At 37.0% G+C, this 14,964-nt stretch overlaps 1 long non-coding RNA gene and 1 pseudogene across 1 annotated transcript; both read right to left on the reverse strand.

Annotated features, from left to right (window-relative positions):
• Positions 1 to 2,989: 2,989 nt before the first annotated feature.
• On the reverse strand, positions 2,990 to 14,075 carry LOC113055658 (transmembrane channel-like protein 6; annotated as a pseudogene).
• LOC113055548 (uncharacterized) lies at positions 9,486 to 10,828 on the reverse strand. The gene is made up of 2 exons (XR_003277538.1): positions 10,774 to 10,828; positions 9,486 to 9,614 (listed from the first exon to the last, which is right to left on the reverse strand). It is a non-coding gene; the product is annotated as an uncharacterized LOC113055548 (long non-coding RNA).
• Positions 14,076 to 14,964: the final 889 nt, after the last annotated feature.

The following is a 14,964-nucleotide window of genomic DNA, read 5'->3' on the forward strand; positions in this document are numbered from 1 at the left end:
AATATAAAATAAAATTAAATATGAAAAACCCTATTTTATTTCCAATCACAAAAGAAACGCATGAATAGATGTTTCTCAGATGTTTCTCTCAGTGGAGATCTCCAGCTCTAGAAATAACCGAAGCCTAGCTGAGGAGTCTGGAAGGTCTGATGAGATGTGACAGAGTCTCACAGGAAGATGCCGGCGCACAGGAAGAGGAAGAGCGGGTTCTCCACCAGATAAGAGTGAGCCGAGGCCAGCCAGTGCAGGTCAGGGTTCCCCGCCGCCAGATCATGAACCCAGCGCTTCCCCGCCTCGAACATGTTCTTCAGCCTCGGAACGGCCCCACAGCCGGCCACGCGTCATCCTGACACACACACATTTCATTCTTTAGGTAATGCAACATTATTTACTGCAGCATTAATATAACTATATGCTGAAATGTGTGTGAACACTCACGCCCACATGGTGTAGGTCACACACACGGTGGCGCCCAGGAATGCTGGGAAACACAGCAGCGTGATGAAGTATGGTGGTCATCTGACAAGGCGCGCCACGGCTTCCCCGACGCCTGACAGTTCATCATCAGACTGACCTTCTTCATGTAGAAGAGAAACAGCAGTTTGATGATCTGAACCGCCGAAGCAGAGGAGAGAACAGAACCCGAGCCTGCAGACGAGACACACGACTGATGAAGAACAGGGAAGAGCGAGGAGCGAGGGGACGCGAATCTGATGCATGCCGTTACCAGGCCAGAGTCTGTCCATAGATGAGCTCCAGAACGTTCCTGGCGATATCAAACACGGGCTTCCTCTTCCTCTTCAGAGCCCTCTGAGAAACACCCTGAACACACACAACACACACAACATCAGGATGAGAAATATACACTCAATTTAGCATTTAAGATTGATGTAAAATACAAAAATGTTTTAATATGCTGAAAAAAATACTAATAAAATAATTATTCAATAAATAAATAAATGCAATTAATTTTTTAATGAATTTTTAAATAGTAATAGCTGTTACTGCAATAATAGTAAAATGAAATGTTAACATTTTAAATTGAAGTTAAAATAATTACTTAATAAATAAATTTAAAAATGCATTGTAATAATACATTTGTAAATAATGTGGAAACAAAAAAAAATGTGATTAAAATGTATAAATAATAAATTATTCTTTTATGAAATTTAAGCTTCTGCCTTCATCAACAGTTTGATGTTTGGGAAAAAAAACAGACAGAATCAGATTTTTAGTAACACTAGAAATTTTTAAATGGCCAATGACTTAAATAAAATAAAATAAAATGCTAATATTCCATCTTACTTTTATTATAACAATGTTAATATAGAATATGTGATGAAAGTGTTGCATTTAACGAAAAAAAAGAAACATTTTAAAACAATGTTTGCAATAAATAATGTTAAGATTTCTTTACTGCAATAAACATCATTTTAAAAACAAGACCATGTAAGAAAAATTATCAAACTAGATTTCTTGTTTTTTTTATACAAGTATCATTTAAAATATGAATATAATAAAACTAAAACACCATAATCGGCCCTAAACAGATGATGTCTGACCTCCACAGAAACTCTCCGAAGAAGGTGTCCAGCAGCATGAAGATGAAGTCCATCAGGAGGAAGCGGTACAGCTCCTGCCCGACGAAACTCTCCCAGCACTGAGCACAGAAACACCAGCATCAGAGATCGTGATCGAGACACAGCGCCGTACACACACCGAGACTCACCTGTAAACTCAGACTCTGAGGATCTGACGCCACGCGGCCCAGCCAATGATAGCACAAGCACTCCCAGCACACCACCTTCAGCAGCAGGTTCCTGAGCACAGCACACGAAGGTTAACCAGAGCAACAGACAGACGCTTCCTGTTCAGATCCCTCTCCATATAGAACAGATTTATATGATATCAACAGAAACAGAAGCTCGGAGACTGTTCGCTTTTAAACAGCCAATAGACTTTACATCATCACAACTCCAAAATCACATGACTTTACAATGCCACTAATGAAAAAAACAATAAAATAAATTTTTTTTATATATATATATATATATATATATATATATTTTTTTTTTTTTTTAAAGATCATATTTCAAATACATTTAAAATATATTAATAATTTTTTTTTAAAGTTTTTAATTTTGAAAAAGTTTTAAATAAAAAATGTACATTTAGATTTGAAAAAAAATTAAGAATTTAAATATTAATATTTATTTTACATAAAATACACAAATAAAATTATTATAATATAATTATTATAATAGAATTATGTAAATATTATATAATATAATTATTAAATGGTTCATGATGAAAAACAAATCACAAATATTTATAATTAATTGTAAAAATATTTGTAAATAAATTAAATCACAACTGAAAAGTTTAAACTTTTTTTTACATGTTTAATTAATTAATTTTTTAATAAATTAATTTAAAATGTAAAATAAAAAATAAGCATATTAAATTAATTATACAAAATTAAAGTAATAATAATAATAATAATAAGTGAAACAAAAAAACCTTTAATAGATTTCAGCCCCTGGCTTCGTGACAGTCTGATGTTTGAAAGCATCAGAGATGAACGTGATCTCAGAGCTGGTTAGTTTGGTTCATACAGCAGAACTCTTATCAGATGATAATGAATAAAGAAAGTGAGAAGCGGTTCACCTGCTGATGGAGATGTAGTTGAGCACACTGGGAGAATCATATTTCTCCATCCAGGGACACAACATTGAAGAATCCGGGCAGGAGGAGGTTAATGCTGGACACCACGACAGGAACGGCGAGCAGACTGACCTCCTCCAGCAGCGGATCGGACGACGCTGTGTGAGAGCGGCTACGCAGATCCTGACAGAGAGAGAGAGAGAGAGAGAGATGAATCAACAAACTCTTTCCTCTGATTCAGCTAGAAAGTGTTTCATTCGGATCAAAAGTGTGTGTCCTACCCCATGCAAGTGTTCAGAGAAATAATACACAGCTAGCACACATGCTAACGTGCTCCCAAACACAAGATCCACGCCAGCATGTGGATGAAGAGCCGGAACAAAGCGCTGGAGAACAGAGATCTTTCTGCTCCTGACGGTTCACCTCTGCCACCAGCTCCTGCACACACACACACACACACACACACAGAGTTGAAGCGTGTGTGTATCATATAGAGACCATGTGTGCGTGCATACATGTCATACATCCATACGTGTGTGTGTGTGTGTGTGCATGCATGTCATACATGATCACACACATACATGTGTGCCGTATTCAATCATGCATGCATGTCACACATCAATCATACATGTGCGTGCATGATGCATGGATCGTACGTCCATATATGTGTCATACATCGATCATACAGGAGCATGCATCATTTATTTGTGTGCAGGTGTCACGCATTGATACGTGTATAAATGTGTTTGATAGTACATTTGCATGTGCCTCATACAAGATCATACGTGTACATGTGTGTGTCATACATCAACTATTCATGTGCATGTGTGCCATCCATCCATTATATGTGTGCATGTGTGTCTTACATAGTTCATATGTGAACATGCATGTCACACATGGATCATAGGTGTGTGTGCGTGTAATACATGGATCAAACGTGTACATATGAGCGTCATGCATCAATTATACATGTGCATGTGTGTCTTATATTTACATTTACATTTATTCATTTAGCAGATGCTTTTATCCAAAGCGACTTACAGATGAAGACAGTGGAAGCAATCTAAAACAACATATATAGTTCATATGTGTACATGCATGTCACACATGGATCATACGTGTGTGTGCGTGTTATACATTGATCATACGTGTACATATGTGGTTCAAACATTGATCATAGGTATGCATGCGTGTCACGCGTGGATCATACATGTACATATGTGTCATCCACTGATCATAAGTGTACATATGCATGTAATAGATGATCATACGTGTGCTGACCTTCAGCTGTGTGCCGAAGTTTGCCCGCTGGAGTTTGACTGAGCTTTTCTTGATCACTTTAAAGTCCCACGAGCTGAAGACCTTGATGGCCAGCAGGCCTTTAGATTTATCGATGCGGAAACTCTGACCGAACGACTTGGACATGCTGGAGAAACACAGAGGATCAGGCAAATCAAACCAAAAACACTTTAGAATCACACAACTAAAATCAACCTTTGCTGAAATAAAATGAAATAAATATGTCAACTTTTTTTCCTTACTTTTTAAGCAAACTTATTTTAATTGAATTTAATTTAGTTTTTAAATTACTAAAAAATGTATAAAACTTTTACTAAAACATAATATTTTTAAAATATAAATAAAATTAAACCATAAAGAATGTAATTATACAAATAAACAAACATTAAATAAAAATTAAATAAAGTGCATAATTTTATTTTTTCAGCCAGTTGGTTTAACATAATGTATTATTAAATGACTAAGACTGAACTAAAAAAATATATATAGATATATTTTTAAAAAGTAAAAAAATAAAATTAATGAACAATCAAATTATTATTTTTTTTAAATTACAACTTTAAGATTAAAATGAAATCAGAAAATATAAAAACTAATTCAAAATATGAACAAAAACTTCATTACTATAAGAACATCTTTAAAGCACTGTCGGTTTTTGTTGTCATTCAGAATTGTTACATTTACATTTATTCATCCGGCAGATGCTTTTATCCAAAGTTACATTTAGTTCAAGCATTTCCTGGGAATCAAACCAACGACCTCCTGTTTGGCTGCTATCAACTGAAAGGGTTTAACTCAAGACCCTTTAACTGAGTTTATATCAAAATAAGTACGGAAAACTAATCCGAAACAATCAAATGTTGTTCCTGGTCCTGTGTGTGAACGATCACCTGTAGACGAGGATGATGCAGGTGATGAAGAAGGCGGTGAAGATGGTGAAGAAGTAAACGAGAGGCATGTTATAAGACAGGCCAGAACTACAGGACATCCTGTTCCTGGACGCAGAGCAGCTGTGACCCGTCTGTAGCGTTTGGTTATTATAATACCCATAATACAGCAGAGAGTGTGAGAAATAACCCTGAGAGAGAGAGAGAGAGAGAGAGAGACAGAGAGAGAGAGAGACAGAGAGAGAGAAGCATCTCACTTACACTGGAGGAATGATGCTGAAAATACAGCGGAGCATCACAGAAATACATTACACTTTAACACAGATTCACACTGAAGACTTTTGCCTGCTAGTGCATGCTCCACTTTCACATGTTTAACTACAGGTGTGTGTTTCTGGTTTGACACAGTCAGTATTGTATAAAGCGCCTTGACTTGAGTACTTACAGCTCCAGTGAGCACCTCCAGACCCCACGAGCTCCTGACAGAGATGTCCTGGTCCTGATCCGGGTGAGAGATGGCCTGAGGAACCACCAGCAACAAACCCGTGACCAGGAACAGGAAGACGTTGAAGAAGAGGAGCGTTCTGAGGAAGACGAAATAGGAGAGGACGCCTGTCCCGAAGCGGCCGCTGACACGCTTCAGAGCCGTCTGCCACAACTGCAGCGAGGACAGGAACGAGAGCCAGCCGTACCAGCCGTGCCTCAGCGCCTGACACACACACATCCCAGCATGCATCACACACACAAACACACATACAGGACACCAGAGACACAACTGTTCAGCATCCTCTCAGATCAGAGCACCGAGTGTTTTTTGAATGTTCAATCCTGATAGAGTATTTTTATCCATTTGCACTGGGACACATTTTGCAGCACGTCTCACAAATGTTCAGCTGGTGCCAGTAAAACAACACTGAAACTGAACTGAAGGTCAGAGCGCTTAACTTCATCTGTATGTCTGACGCAGAGAGTAAATATAAACCATTCAAAGCAAACAGCACACATGATTCACCTCTGACACGCTTCTCTGCATACCTGTGCCACGACAGCAGAAAACTACTGTTACCAGTCTGACACACACACACACACAGACACACACACACACACACACACACACACACACACACACACACACATGCATGCATTAACACACACTCAATCACAAACACACACACACTAGCTCACACTTACTCTCTTGCACGCACACACTCATTCACATTCACACAATTAAATGCAGACACCGATGGATTTGTTTGCTCACATGCACATACTCGCATGCACACATGCACTTCCCCTCGGTTGCACTCACACACACCCACACACTCTCTCACTTGCATACACTCTCACTTGTTCACACTCACTCACTTAAATGCATGCAAGAGCGCATTCATCTGCACGCATACACACGCACTTGTACAAACTTACACGCACACACACTTGCACACTCACGCACTTGCACTCTCAGTTGCTTGCACGCACACACTTGCACACTCTCTTGCACACGCACACACACACTGATTCACACCCATTTACTTAAATGCATGTGAGGATGCACTCGTTTGCTGTCTTGCTTGTGCACTCACACACACTTGCTCACTAATGCACACACTCTGTTGCTGTCAGTCGTGCTTGCTTGCACTCACACGTGCTCACTAACACTCACACTTTCATTTCGATTAAGCTGAAGTACTAAAATAACTGGGTGTGTTTTTAGACTCACAATGATGATGTAATACTTGAGCTGACTGCAGCAGGGAATCAGATTCTGAGACAACGAGTGTTCGGCTTTATTCAACACCAACATCCTGAAAAACAGACAAATATCAGAAGACAATCAACAATTCAGGCAACACAAACGTTTCTACGTGATTCAGGTTTTTTTTTTTTTTGCAGCGAGGGAAATCTAATCGGAGCAAACTAATATATTAACAAAACAATGCTTTTAGCAATATTTATTACAAAAAAAGCTCTTTTATTTATGACCTTAAAAAATCAACCAGCAATTGATTCATATAATCAAACTAATGAGTCATTTCAGCAGCGCAGCAGGACGTGCTGAACAGACACAAAGTATGAACTGCAGTGATCCAGTGTTTCCTTGGTTACCGCTGTAAACAAAGCAGCTGCACTTATGAACAGCAGTGATACAGTGTTTCCTTGGTTACCGCTGTAAACAAAGCAGCGCTGCGCTCATGAACAGCAGTGATACAGTGTTTCCTTGGTTACCGCTGTAAACAAAGCAGCGCTGCGCTCATGAACAGCAGTGATACAGTGTTTCCTTGGTTACCGCTGTAAACAAAGCAGCGCTGCGCTCATGAACAGCAGTGATACAGTGTTTCCTTGGTTACCGCTGTAAACAAAGCAGCTGCACTTATGAACAGCAGTGATACAGTGTTTCCTTGGTTACCGCTGTAAACAAAGCAGCGCTGCGCTCATGAACAGCAGTGATACAGTGTTTCCTTGGTTACCGCTGTAAACAAAGCAGCGCTGCGCTCATGAACAGCAGTGATACAGTGTTTCCTTGGTTACTGCTGTAAACAAAGCAGCGCTGCGCTAATGAACAGCAGTGATACAGTGTTTCGTTGCAGATGTGGTAGTGTATATTACTGTATTTACCTGAGCTCTTTCTTCTCTGAGAGACTCAGAGGCATCGCTCTCAACATACGCACGCGATCACCGGCTGACAGATTCTGCAGATTATTAACCAAGCGCTCCCTCTTATTCTCTACAAACACACAGAGTCAGAGTCAGAGTCATCGCACCAGATCAGCACGGCACAGATTAAGATGTTTCAGGCATCATTTGTGATTTCAGTGCTTTCACCTTCTTCCTCAAAATCGGTTGCGTCCGTTTCCACGCCGTATCCGCAGATGCTGGGCCGCGCGGATCGAGGGAAGTGCTGGATGGAGGGTCTGCTCTGTCTGCGTCTGCGCAGCTGCATGGTGCGGTTACAGTACTGAGAGATGATCGCGCCACGACTGCGACCTAATCAAAGAGAGTCAACTGAGATCATCTGGAGACATCAGTGAGCCATCGAGAGGAAAGACACAAGCTGTGCAGGAAGTCAGAACCAGGAAACCAGATTTAATTATAGCAAACAACATCTGAGGTTTCTCACAAGAAATGAAGATTACAGACAGAGTTAAGAGTTAAGACACAGCAGGCTTATTTCAGTTACAAAATGTATTAGGAAAATATATCTTCATATAGTGTATTATTAAATAAAAAACAAGAAAACACATTTTTCCAGAGAATGTGTAAAATATTTTAGCTATTTTACGCATTAATTGAAATACTATTGTAATTTTTACTTGTATATTTTCCATTTACATTTTTGTGTTTGTGTCATTAAATTATTTACAGTTTTTTAATGCCTATAACTTTATTTTGTTTATTTTTAATTTATATTGATTTATTTTATATTAATAATATTAACCATATCTGATTTATTTTAAAATTATATAATTATATTTTATATCCAATTAATTTTAACATTTATATTATTATAATTTATTATTATTTTTAGGTTTAGATTGGATTAATTTGGGATTATTGTATTCAAACTAGTTAAATACATATATATACATATTCCAGTTAATGTTTATTCTTTTTAAATAAATGCAATGTTTAATGTTAGCTTTAATATAATAACCCTGTTCTGGGGTCCACTGAGGAACCTGAAGACTTAAAATAAGTTTTAAAAAAAATAATTAAAATAAACTAAACCAACTAAAAACCAAGATATAATATATTTTAATTTACTCCTAAAGAAAAACAGGATGGATATATGAGGAAGCTTCATTTCAAAAGTGTGATTTAAACACCTGGAAATTCATGGAAATTAATGCAATATTAAAACACCTTGATGAATAAATATTTAACTTGTTATGCCGAGCTCTAAAACACTTTATCAGGTAGAAATTGTGAATTAAAATATTTTTTTACCATGTGAAATTAGCAATAATTTATTTATTATTATTTTATTTTTTATTTTTATTTGCATTATAATTACATAATTATATAATATTTAAATATAATTCTATTTTAGGTACCTTTATGTACCAGTAACATGTACCTCAGAACAGGGTATCTTCACATTTTTTAACAGCAAATTTAATGACTTTTAAGACCTTTTTAAGTCCTCTAAAAGGAAAATTTAAGACTTCATCTAAACAAAAACAAAAAAAAAAGGAAAATGTTCAGTCCGACAACACAGATTGATGTGGCGAAGCATTAGTGTGGCACAACACATCACAACCACGCTCAAGACAGGTCAAAGGGGCGCGGAAACTTTTATACCGAGTGCTGATTGACCTTACAACCCTGACATGGTTGACTATGTATAAACTATCAGCCTTTAAGGTACTTCAGGTAATTTCTAAATTCTGGCCCCTCATAGCAGTTTGAAAAAGACATGGAAGACAGCCCCAGGACATTACAAAAGCCCATTTCATCATACTTGATCTAAATTATGGTTAAATGTTGCTGCCTAATAGCCTTGAGCTGGGTTTAGGGGTTCTCCCCCAAGAAAATGTTGTTCAGGGTCTGATTAGTGTTTTCTATGTCATTTCAGACCAGATAAATGCAAGCACATTCAATAATCTATGCATAGACCTAATGAATGACAGACAATTGTAGGAAAGATCAGGATCAGAAATTTATTGCATGTTCCAGTTGTAGGAGATCCATGACTTTCCAATTTACTGTGGGTCCATCCATTGACACAGAAAGCATGTTCCTTAAATTAAGTTCCTTGGTGCCCTCCTGAAATTATAAAAAAATAAAATCAAAACAAAGTCCACCTCAAGAATGATAACATTTTCATTCATGTTCACTCAGATTAGATGGTTTGTCTAAAGTAGTGATTCTCAAACTGTGGTCTGGGGACCACTGGAGGTATGCCAGATTACCAAAGAGGTCTGTGAGCAAAAGTCATCAACCAAAAATGACTGACATGGACTGTGACACCGTTGAACATTTCCAATTCACTTCTCATGACTTGTTTTCTAATCATGCACATTATTAGCAGGTGAAGTTAGCCATGGTTTCAGAAGACTAAAATGGCCTGCATTTTTACATGCATTAGGGATGATCATTAAGCCAAATATGTCAAGTTTTTTTTTTTTTTTTTAATTGGCTAAGTGGTCCTTGATTTGAAAGAAAAAATGTTTGAGAAACAAGTTTAGCCATAATAGTGAATGCTCACAAATTAGGGTTCAGTGTCAACGTTGTTAACCTAAAATTGAGAAGCACAAAACAGATATTTGGAGTCTAATTATGAACTGGGCTACATTATTTAATTCAATTAATTTTACTTTTAACATAAAAAATATGCAAGAAGCATAATGCATATTGAATGCTTTATACAATAAAGTTATTTACAGCACTGCCTTCCATCCATAATGCAGTAGTACTATGCCTAGATGTCACCCACCCACAATTTTTTTTTAACTGATTGGCTGGGACAATATATCGATGCATTTTGAATCGAGAAATTATTCTGGATCGATTCCAATTTTTCTGAATGCATTTCGCATTACACACACCACTTGAACCTACTATAAAATAATAATTAATAAAGTTCGAAAAGGTTGAAGCGAAGTACAAGGGTGTTTGCAGTGGGGCATTTACATTAATCTCGCGTCATTAAAGCAATATATCAATTACATACTCAGACTCAGCAGAACGCACGAGCGCTCTTCGTCGTGAGCATTTGAGTGTTCGGTTAAAAACTAGCCTAAGAGCGCCATCTGCAAAAACTAAGCTCAGAATCAATTCGCAACGCATTCGGAAAAAATTTAAATCAATCCAAGATTTGTGACGCATCGATATATTGTCCCAAATATTCATTAGGAAATAACAAAAACACATGAAGCATTTTAACATATTCAAATAATTTTAAATGTTACTTTTAGAGTCTTACCTTAAAGTGCTCCAGCAAGTCTTCTGCCGTTGAGGGGCTCAAAAACTGAGAACCAACATAGCGAGACCTGACAATCGTGTTCTTGTCCACAGGTTTATCGTCTTTGCCCATGCTTGCGATTTCGCAAACTGCCGTGGTGGCGAACCATCAACGCAACGCGTTCATCAATCACTTACTCGTATGTCACCTATGGAATGATGCAGGCTGCACCCACGAAGTGCTGCCCCCAAATGTTGCGCTGGTCAAATTGCGGTTGAAAAAATAAATAAAAATGACGAGTCGGACATGAAATTTAAGATCCCACATGAAATTTAAGACATTCATATGGAAAATTCCAGGATTCAAGACATTTTCAGACCTTAAAAATCGAAAATTGTATTTAAGACATTTCAGGACTTTTTAAGGACCCGCGGGGACCCTGCAGAAAACATGAACCACTTGATGAGGGCCTTTAGATGTGGTTGTGGTGTCAAAAAGGCTGAAAACCACAGACACTCCATGCTGTTTTGATTTAAACCGAGCTCATTGGATAACACACTGACCGATGGTGCGGCTGGGCATGGAGGACAGGACTCTGAGCGTGTCAGATGACCAGCGTTCTTCAATCAGAGGATCCGTCTGCTGCGGCACGTCTCTGTCGGCCTCCAGACACTCGACGTCATCTGAGATACAGAGATCTGTCAGACTGCTGTCTGATGTCACTGGGGGTGTGATCTGACCTCTGCCCTCCTCCTCCAGGTCAAGCGGGGTCATCTCGATGACATCATAAGGGTAGTGACACTGTTCCTGGATCAGCTGACTGAATGAGTCATGAACCCAATCCTCATCTTCTGGAATCCTGATGCATGAAACACAGAACACAAACAATCACTGCCCGCTCTGCAGGACTGCATCTATGTGATCAAAAATACAGTACAAATTGTGTAATCATTTTACAATTTAAATTAACTGTTTTCTGTGTGAATCTGTGTTAAAGTGTAATGTATTTCTGTATTTTCAGCATCATTCCTCCAGTCTTCAGTGTCACATGATCTTCAGAAATCTGAATAATATGATGATTTACTGCTCGAGAAACATTTCTGATTATTATCAGTGTTGAACACAGTTTTGCTGCACAATATTTCTGTGTAAACTGTGAAACATTTTATTTTTCAGGATTCACAGATGAACAGAAAGTTCAAAAGAGCAGCATTTATTTTAAATAAAGATACTGATAACAATTTACTTGAAGCATTTATGTATAATGCATTAAAAAGCTATTCATAAAAGACTTGTAATACATTATATCTTATAATCGTAACCAAAGTTAAAATGCATATTATATATTTTCATATTCCTTGTTGACTGCCATATAACAATGATTATGATTACTCATAAGATCATACACTGAATTATAATGATGCAGAATAAATAAAAATGTTCCTGATAAAAAAGTGTTCCTGAAATCTTTTGTCAAATGTCTTTAATGCCATTTTTGATCAAGTTAATGTGTCCTTCATGAATAAAAGCATTCATATCTTACTTTCTTACTTTTTTTCTAATTATTCATTTTTAATCAGCTAAAACAGAAATATATCCATGAACACATCTATTATAAAACTGACTCAGTAATAGGGATGTAACCATTAACACTTAGTGTTCCTGTAGCTCAATTGGTAGAGCATTGTGCATTTTAAAAATTAATCGCGAGCTGGTTGAAAATCCATTCAAATGTGAGACGATTCAAATCAGTTGAGATGCTAAACAAATCGTGATTCAGTTAGGGAGGAGTTTATATGAATGTATGTTTGAGGGGAACTTCCTGTCTGTAGAAAAGTTTATTTTCATCTAGCCTCTGTGTAATGCATATTAATGTTCATAAGTGCAGCGCTGCACTAGTGATACAGTGTTTCCTTGGTTACCGCTGTAAACAGCGCTGCTTTGTTTACAGCGGTAACCAAGGAAACACTGTATCACTAGTGCAGCGCTGCTTTGTTTACAGCGGTAACCAAGGAAACACTGTATCACTAGTGCAGCGCTGCTTTGTTTACAGCGGTAACCAAGGAAACACTGTATCACTAGTGCAGCGCTGTTTTGTTTACAGCGGTAACCAAGGAAACACTGTATCACTAGTGCAGCGCTGCTTTGTTTACAGCGGTAACCAAGGAAACACTATCACTAGTGGAGAGCTGCTTTGTTTACAGCGGTAACCAAGGAAACACTGTATCACTAGTGCAGAGTTGCTTTGTTTACAGTGGTAACCAAGGAAACACTGTATCACTAGTGCAGCGCTGCTTTGTTTACAGCGGTAACCAAGGAAACACTAGTGCAGCACTGCTTTGTTTACAGCGGTAACCAAGGAAACACTGTATCATTAGTGCAACGCTGCTTTGTTTACAGCGGTAACCAAGGAGACACTGTATCATTTGTGCAGCTGCTTTCCTCACAGCGGTAACCATGGAAACGCTTTAAGCTCCACCTGCTGGCAGAGAGTGGATCTGCTTCTCGTTCAGCTCGTCTGCTGTTTCTGTTTCATAAAGATATTTTTTATTTATAGCTTTACAAAACTGTCAAGCCATTCTGTTTTTGCTTCAAATTTTGAAATTATACAATCAAATTTAAATTAAAAACTGCTCTTGTTGCATGTATCCTGCATCTTTGTTTGGATCCTGATTAAAATGCAGCGGCTTCCTCTCATTTTAAATGGAAAGAGCACAGACAAAGCCTTAGTTTGTGTATATGAAGAGATTATTTTATTTGTGTACCTTTTTTATTTGATTTGGGGCTTGTTTTAAAATTTCTAATTAGTTTTGTTATTTACATTTACATTATATTTACCATTTTATGATTTACCAGATGCTTTTATCCAAATGAGGACAACAGACGCGATCAAAACCAACACAAGAGCAATAATATGCAAGTGCTATATTATTATTTTATTATAGTCTTATATTTTAATATTTTCAATTTTCAAAAAGAAACGAGCAGCATTTTGTCCAAGCAATAATAAAAGGACATATTTAATTTATAATTTGTCTCTCAAAGTGAATTGAATCGAATCGTGAGTGAATCATTACATATCTACTCAATAATGTCATGAATCACACACACACACACACACACACACACAGAAAGAACACACCCAGAACACACAGGAAGAGCCGAGTAAAAAGTGTAAAAAGTCACTTACTCAAAATCAGAGACCCGATCAGCGTCAGAAGTGACCCCGCCGTCCATGATTGGTGCTGCGCTCACCTCCCGATCCTCATCGTCCAGAACACCACAGACAGAAGGAATGCCAGCGAACTGAGCTCTTATCCTGTTCAGACCTGTCCGAGATCACACACACACACACACACACTTAATGGAGATCAGAAGGTGTGTCAGAGGAAAAAACAACTCATTATCAGCCCTGGTACAGTAACACAACCAGAGATCCCTGTACTAAAACTTTCATTTGGATGATTTTTTTCTGGTGAAAGAAATGCATAAATGAATGCATGCACGACAGAGCTTTTATTATGTGCTGGTTTATCGCTACATCAGACTAAACACACACACAATGATTCTTCATCTCAATCATCTGTTTAGACGCGTCTTCAACCACAAACTGATTCTACTGATGACTTTCTATTCGTTCTGCTTTTTAACTCCAGTAACTTTGTAACACTGACACTCTTACTAAATGTATCTGATCTTATATTTCCTTTTTTTTTTAAGTACAATTAAAATTAATTTTTCAAAGTTGTAAATTAAGCAAAGATTATTTCCTATCATCATGTTACTGGCCTTCTGTATTATTTATATACTATAATAGTTATCAATATTTAGAATTAGCTTTTATTTTTACATTTCCAATTTAAATTTCAGTTTTAGCAATTTTGTTAAGTATCATTGTCATAAGCTTAATTTACTTTTATTTCAGTTCAATATTTTTTTTCAGTTAGTATTTTACAACTTCAACTTATTCCAGCTGTCATTAATTTCCTTTAATTTAACATCTAATATTTATATTTTATTTCAGCTTTATTTCAAATAACAAAAACGTTTTATAATAGTTTTAGTTAAATAACTTTTGGATTTCAATTTAACTGTTAAATAAAATTGTATTCGTCAAAAATGCATGTCCAGTGAATTTAAATAATGAACATTTTAAACAATTTAACACAATTTTAATATAATATTAAAATTCTATATTTTTACAATAATAGA

Source organism: Carassius auratus, chromosome 36 (genome assembly GCF_003368295.1).
Source record: "Carassius auratus strain Wakin chromosome 36, ASM336829v1, whole genome shotgun sequence".
NCBI classification, from domain to species: domain Eukaryota; kingdom Metazoa; phylum Chordata; class Actinopteri; order Cypriniformes; family Cyprinidae; genus Carassius; species Carassius auratus.